Source organism: Orycteropus afer, unplaced genomic scaffold, assembly GCF_000298275.1.
Source record: "Orycteropus afer afer isolate SDZICR_OR568_19922 unplaced genomic scaffold, OryAfe1.0 scaffold01149, whole genome shotgun sequence".
Classification (NCBI taxonomy): Eukaryota; Metazoa; Chordata; class Mammalia; order Tubulidentata; family Orycteropodidae; genus Orycteropus; species Orycteropus afer.
In genome coordinates, this window is record NW_006922736.1 from 128,799 (window position 1) to 136,840 (window position 8,042).

The window sequence follows — 8,042 nt, forward strand, 5'->3', positions numbered from 1 at the left end:
CTGTGATCCATATCTGAGCCCTTCCAAAGAAATGTGATCCAACAGAATGTGGAAATTATTAAACCATTTCATTAATATCATGCACGAGTAAAAATTTGCTAAAGATAATTAAAAAATAATTGGAGCAGTATATGGAGAGTGAAATACCTGAGATTCAAGCTTGATTCACAGGATGGTGTGGAAGGAAGGATATCACTGCTGATGTCAGATGGATCTTGGCTGAAAGCAAAGAATACTGGAAATATATGTATAATATATGTAAATATTATATTGATTATGCCAGACATTTCCCAGAGTAGATCATCACAAATTTTGGATAACATTGTAAAGAATGAGGATCCAAAGCTACTTAATTATGCTTCTGAGGGGACTGCTCATAGAAGAAGGAGCTTTTTTTTTTTTTTTTTTAAAGATCAAGGGAACCCTGCATGATTTAAAGTCAGTAAGGTGTGCATCATGGTTGTATCCTTTCACCATATATATTCAATTTATATGCTGAACACATAATCTGGCAAGGTGGACTATATTAAGGAAACAGTATTAGGATTGGAAGAAGACTTATTTACAACCAGCAATATGCGGATGACACAACCTTAGTTGCTGTAAGTGAAAATGACTTAAAGCACTTACTGATGAAGATCAAATATTACAGTCTTTAATATGGATTACTCCTCAACATAAAGAAAACAAAATTCTTCCAAACTGGACTAATAAGCAACATTACCATAAAAGGAGACATTTTGAAGTTGGCAGAGATTTCATTTTACTTGGATCCACAATCAATGCCAATGGAAGCAGCAATCAAGAAGTGAAGCATTGTACTTCACCGATCAAATCAACTTCAAAAGAGCCATTTAAAGTGTGAAAGAACAGATACATCACTTTAAAAATGTTAAAAAAAAAAAAAGCCATGATATTTTCAATTGCTTCACATGCAAATGACAGCTGAATAAGGAAGTCTAGTGAATAATTGATGCATTTGAATTGTGGTTTTGATGAAGAATACTGAAAAACACCCTTGATTGCAAGAAGAACAAACAACACAGTCTTGGAAGAAGTACAGGTGGAATGTGTCTTAGAAATAAGAATGGACAGAATTCTTCTCATGTACTTTGGTCATGTTGTCAGAAGGGAGGGACCAATATGATAGTAAATATGATATTATATTTGTTAAAGTAGAGATCAGTGAAAAAGGGGCAAACCTCAAGGTATGGATTGATGCAGTGGCTGCAATGATGGACTCTAGCAACAAACCAAAAAACAAACTCACTATCATCAAGTTGGTTCTGACTCATGGCTACCCACATTGGTTTTCTGAAGCTGTAAATCTTTACCAAAGTAGATCTCCCCATCTTCCATGGAGTTGCTGGTGGGTTGGGAAGCCTGACCTTCTGGTCAGCAGCCAAATGCCTTATCCACTACTCCACCAGAGCTCCTTGGCCTCAAGCAAGGATTACAAAAATCACATGACTCCAGACAGTGCTTCATTCAGTTGTAGAGAGGGTTCACTATGAATCAGAGCCTACTCAACAGCATCTAACAACAAGAACAGTAGGAATATATGTTTAAGTGATTAAAGGTAAGGTGAAATATTAATAAGTTTCCTTGTTGTTTTTGTTATGTGCCGTCGAGTTGGCCCCGACTCATAGCGACCCCTCCTTGGGTTTCCGAGGCAGTATCACTACGGAAGTAGGATTGCCCAACCTTCCTTCCGAGGAGTGGCTGGTGGGTTTGAACTGCCAGCCTTCTGGTTAGCAGTCAAGTGCTTTAGCCACTATGCTACCAGAGCTCCTAATAAGTTTCCTACTAAAAGATTATTATGGCAACAGATTACAACTGTGAGTTGGTGGTTATCAGGTCTATGATACACCCCTCAATTCTGTTAGGTGGAGAAATACAGCTTTACCAGTCAGGTTAGAAATCACTCAAAATATGACTGGAGAACAGTTGTCTCCTCAACAGAAGACCTTAATAACTTGGATGGAGTAAAGATTTGGGAACTTTTATTTGCTGATGGAGCATGTGGTAGTTAAATTTGTATGCAACTTGGCTGGGCCTGGTTGAGTGGCTGGGCAGCTATTGGTAGTTATTTCCCATGATGAGACTGGCAATCAACTCCATGGTAGGATCTACCACAAGCAGCTGAGTAGCTGCCTTTGGGATGTGGTCTGCTTCCTGTATATAAGGAGAAGCCTTGGGGACAGTCTCAGGCTTATGGCCTGCTTGGACCCTGCATGTAGCTGTGTTGTTTAGCAGCCTGTCATGCTCTGCCATCCTTGGTACTTACAATGACCTTGAATTAATGGCCTGCCATATGGTTTGGTAACATTGGGACGGTGCCCTTTTACTTGTAAACCTTGGGTTTCCCAGCCTTAGAATCCAGCAGCTGTCTGAGTGAAGAAATGCCTCTAGCTCCAGTGGGTCAGGAGCAGGAGGCAGAGCTGAAGCCCAAGGTTGAGGGGCTTTCACTCAGTTCCTAGAGCCTGGTACTCTGAACTCAGACTTATGCCTCCAAACTGTAAGAGAATAAACTTCTGTTTGTTATGGCCATCCCATTTGTGGTATATTGTTGTCAAAGTGGCACAAGGTAAGGAGAACAGGGCATTACTCAACATATGAAGGGATAGCTGCAAATGTCCAATAATAATAAAAACAAATAGAAAATATGAATATAGGAAAATTAGAAGTTGTAAAAAATATGGAACTCATAGAGGTTGATATTTTACACATTAGTGAGTTGAAATGGACTGTTATTGGCCATTTTGAATGAGTCAATCATACGGTCTACTCTGAGAAGAATGATATGGCATAATGAATTAGGAATTTGGCATCTAACCAGAAGGTCAGCAATTTAAACCCACCAGCCACTTCTCAGAAGGAAGCTGGGGCAATCCACTTCCATAAAGATTTTTCTAGGGCATACCACCCTTAACGTGCCTGATCTCATTTGATCTCAGAAGCTAAGCAGGGTCAGACCTGGTTAGCATTTGGATGGGATACCACCTGGGAATGCCAGGTGCTGTAGGCTTAGGGAGCTCTGGTAGCATAGTGCCTAAGGCACTTGACTGCTAACCAGAAGTCTGGAGGTTCAAACCAATCAGCCTCTCCTCATAAGGAAGGTTGGGAAATCTACTTCCATAGTGATACCACCTCAGAAACCCAAGGAGGGGTCGCTATGAGTCAGGTCCAACTCGATGGCAAATAACAACAACAACCACGAAAGGAATGACAAATTGAAGAAGAGTAGCATTGCACTCATCATCGAAAAAGAACATCTTAGGATCAATCCTGAAGTATCATGCTGTCAGTGATAGGGTAATATCCAAATACTTACAAGGAAGACCTGTTAATACTACTGTTATTCTAATTTACATACCAACCACTAAAGTCATAGATGAAAACATTGAAGATATTTACAAATTTCTGCAGACTCTTATTGACCAAAAATGCAGTCAAAATGTGCTGATTATTAATGGATATTGGAATGTAAAAGTTGGAAACAAACAAGAAGCATCAGTAGTTGGAAAATATGGCCTTTATGATAAAAATCATGCCAGAGATTGCAGGATAGAACTTTGCAAGACCATTGAAAATATCTTCTCTCACCAACATAGAGGCAACTATACATGTAGACATCAACAGATGGAATGCACAGTAATAATTTTGACTGTATGTGTTGAAAGAAGCTATGGAGAAGCTCAGTATCATCAGTCAAAACAGACCAGGAGCTGAACATGTAACAGACAAGCAATTGCTCATATGCAAGTTCAAATTGAAGTTGAAGAAAATTAAAACAAGTCCACAAGAGCAAAAATATTACCTTGATTATATCCCAGTTGAATTTAGAGACCATCTGAACACTAGATTTGACACACTGAGCATCAGTGACTGAAGACCAGTCAAGCTGTGGGATGGCATCAAAGACATCATACAAGAAGAAAGCCAAAGGACAATAAAAATACAAGAAAGGAAGAAAGAACAAAATGCATATCCAAAGAGACTCTTAAATTTGCTCTTGAACAGTGACTAGCTAAAGCAAATGGAAGAAATGATGAAATAAAAAAAGCTGAACAGAAGATTAAAAAGAGCAGCTCAAGAAGACAAAGTGAAGTATTAAAATAAATTATGCAAAGACCTAGAATTAGAAAACTAAAAAGTAATACATGCCATGCTGCAAGAACTGAAGAAACAATTCAAGCTTCAAGTTCCAATACTGAAGAATTCTAAGGGCAAAATATTGCACAATGTCAGAAACATCAAAGAAGAAGGAAGGATTACACAAAATAAGAGAAAAAAAAATAAAAGAAAAACAAAAGACCTACTGTGTTAGACTGGGTTCTCTAGAGAAACAAAAGCAGTAAAGCTTATATATAGAGAGAGAAAGATAAATTTATATTAGGAAAATGGCTCACACACTTATAGAAGCTGTCAAGTCCCAAGTTCTTGGATTAAACATCAAGCTGGAGGCTTTTCCTGACTCATGCAGCTGCAGGGGCTGACGAGCTCAAAGTTGGCAGGCAGTACACTGGCTGTTGACTCCAACGAATGACAAATCCAAGATCTCCAGGCTGTATGGTAGATTGTTCGCTCACAGACAGTTGTAGGCAGCACAACAAAATCCCAATCCACAGAAGAGTGTCTCTTTTCTCAGGGTGTCCATAAATATACTGGAAGCAGGCCACACCCCTATGAAAACTTCCTTTCAAAGATTGGCTGCTCAAAGCATATACGTCATTCAACAACCCACATCACAATTGCTTAAACCACACAGAACTGCGGTCCAGCCAAGTTGACACACAACTCCAACTATCACATCCACTTTCAACTCTTTGAAGGGGCAGGTTATGATCAAACACCAATGGTACCGAAGGAAGAAGCCCATGCTGCACTGAAAGAATTGATGGAAACCAAGGCTCTAGAAATTGACAAAATATACCCATTGAAATATTTCAACAAACAGATGTAGCACTGGAGTCTCTTACTTGTCCATAACAAAAAGAAAAATTGGGAGACAGTAACCTGGCAAACTCACTGGAAGAAATTGGTATTTGTGCTCATTCCAAAGAAAGTGATCCCAAAGAATGTGGAAATTATTGAGTAACATCATCAATATCACATGGATGTAAAATTTTGTTGAATATAATTCAAAATGGTTTGTAGCAGTATATTGACAGGAAACTTGCAAAAGAAATTCAACTTGGATTCAAAAGATGACATGGAAGGAGTGATATCATTCCTGTATCATACAGATCTTGGCTGAAAGCAAAGAATACCAAGGAAATGTTTACCTGTGTTTTGTTGACTATGCAAAGGCCTTCCACTGTGTGGATCTTAAAAAATGTGGATAACATTTTAAAGAATGGGAATTCCAGAACACTTAATTTTGCTTATAAGGGACCTGTATACACAAGAGGCTATTGTTTGAATAGAACAAAGGGGTACTGTATGATTTAAAATCAGAAAGCCTGCATTTTTTCACCATACTTATTCAATTTGTATATTGAGCAAATCTGATCGTGCTTGTTTGCCAACTTTGCTGCACCATGATTCTGAGTAGTTTAAGCAGTTGTGGTATGGTTATTCCCATGATGAGACTTGATGTATATGTTTTGAGCAGCCAATCAGTTGAAAGGGAGATTCCTCAGGGGACATCATGGGGAAAATTTGAATTTATGAATGTAGATCCTGTTGTGCTGTCTACAACTGTCCATGAGAAAACAATCCACCATTCTTTCTAGTGATCTTGGATTCTTCATCTGCTGAAGTCAACAGTCATTATACTCCTTGCCAACCTTGAGCTCCTTAGCCCCTGCAGCTGCATGAGTTGGGAAAAGCCTCCAGCTTGATGTTTGATCCAGGAACTTGGGACTTAAAATCCTCTATAACTGTGTGAGTCATTTTCCTAAAATAAATTTATCTCACTCTCTCTATATAAGTTTTACTGCTTTTTCTTCTCTAGAGAACCCAACACAGCAAATAATCTGGTAAACTGGACTGTATGAAGAAGAATGAAGAATCAGAATTGGAGGAAGACTCATTACTGTGCTGCAATATGCAGATGTAATAACCTTGCTTGCCAAAAGTGAAGGTGACTTAAATCATTTAGTGAGGAAAGTCAGAGACTACAGTCTTCTGTATAAATTACATCTCAATATAAATAAAACAAAAAGTCTCACAACTGCACCAATGAACACCATCATGATAAAGAGAAAATATTGAAATTGTCAGGGATTTTATTTTACTTGGATCCACAATCAACAACTAGGCAAGCAGCAGCCAAGAAATCAAATGTGGTATTGCACTGAAAAGTATGTTTTCACTATACTTATTAAATCTGTATGCTGAGCAAATAATCAGAGAAGCTGGACTATATCAAGAAGAATGTGGCATCAGGATTGGAGGAAGGCTCATTAATAACCTGCACTATGCAGACTACACAATTTTGCTTGCTGAAAGTGAGGATGACTTGAAGTACTAACTGATGAAGACTGAAGACTACAATCTGCAGTATGAATTACCTCAATAAAAAGAAAACAAAAATCCTCACAACTTGAGAAGCATCTAGATAAATACAAAAAAGATTGAATTTATCAAAGACTTCATATTACTTGGTTCTACAATCAACAACAATGGAAACAGCAGTCAAGATATCAGATACTGCATTGTATTAGACAAATCAGTTGTAAAAGACTCTTTCAAGTGCTGAAGAGCAAACACGTCTCCTTGAAGACTAAGATGCACCTAACCCAAATCATGGTATTTTCAATTGCTTCATATGAATGTGAGAGGTGTACAATGAATAAAGAAGACTGAAGAAGAATCATTGCTTTTGAGTTGTGGTGTTGGCAAAAAATACTGAAAGTACCATGAACTGATAGAAGGGCTAACAAATCTGTGCTGGAGGAAGTGAAGCCAGAATGCTCCTGGGAAGTGAGAATTGCCAGACATCGTCTCACCTAATATAGTCATGTTGTCAGAAGGACTATTCCCTGGAGAAAGATATCATGCTTGGTAAAATGGAGGGTCAATGAAAGAGGGGAAGGCCTTCAACGGAATGGATTGACACAGTGGCTTCAACAATGGGCTCAGGTACAGCAAGGATCATGGGGCTGGTACAGGATCGGATAGTGTTTTGTTCTGTTGTGCATAGGGTCACTATGAGTTGGAGATGACTCAATAGCACCTAACAACAATAACAGCAACGTTGCACTGGGCAGATATTCTGCAAAAAACCTCTTTATCTCTCTGAAGACTTAGTTGCCCCTACTCTAAGCCATGGTATTTCCAATCGCCTCAGGTTCATGTGAAAGTTGGACAATGAATAAGACTTAAGAAGAGTTAATGCCTCTGAATTTTGGTGTTGTGAAGAATACTGAACTTATCATGTACTACCAGAAGAATGGAACTAATCTGTCCTGGAAGAAGTGCAGCCAGAATGTTCCTTAGAAGCTAGAATGGCCAGACTTCATCTCACCTGCTCACCTTCTATTACGGATATTATGGTTGATGAAGTGTAAGGTCTATTAAAAAGGGTAAGACCCTCAACATGATGGATTGGTACAATGGATGCAATGATGGACTCAACCATAGCATGGGTTGTGATGGTGCAGGACTGGATAATTTTTTTTTTTTCTATTGTACATCACACACACACATGCACCACTGTCAAGTTGGATCCAACTCATAGCAACCCCTCCTTGGGTTTCCGAGGCAATATCACTACTGAAGTAGATTGCCCGACTATCCCTCTGAGGAGTGGCTGGTGGGTTTGAACTGCCAGCCTTCTGGTTAGCAGTCAAATGCCTTAGGCACTACGCAACCAGGTGAGGCCTGTTGTACATAGTGTCACTATAAGTCATAACTGCATCTAGCAAAACAACATCTCCAAGTACTGATGACAGAATACAAAGTAGTTAATCCACTGCCATGGGAAATATCAAGGAATATTCTGAAATTGAGAGAAAAACAGAAGACTTGAGATCCAACAAAGCAGTATAAACTCTATCCCAATGTCTGTCTGACTGATAAGCTATGCATATTTG

At 38.9% G+C, this 8,042-nt stretch overlaps 1 pseudogene; it reads left to right on the plus strand.

Annotated features, from left to right (window-relative positions):
• Positions 1–2,910: 2,910 nt before the first annotated feature.
• Positions 2,911–3,028, plus strand: LOC122152024 (annotated as a pseudogene).
• Positions 3,029–8,042: the final 5,014 nt, after the last annotated feature.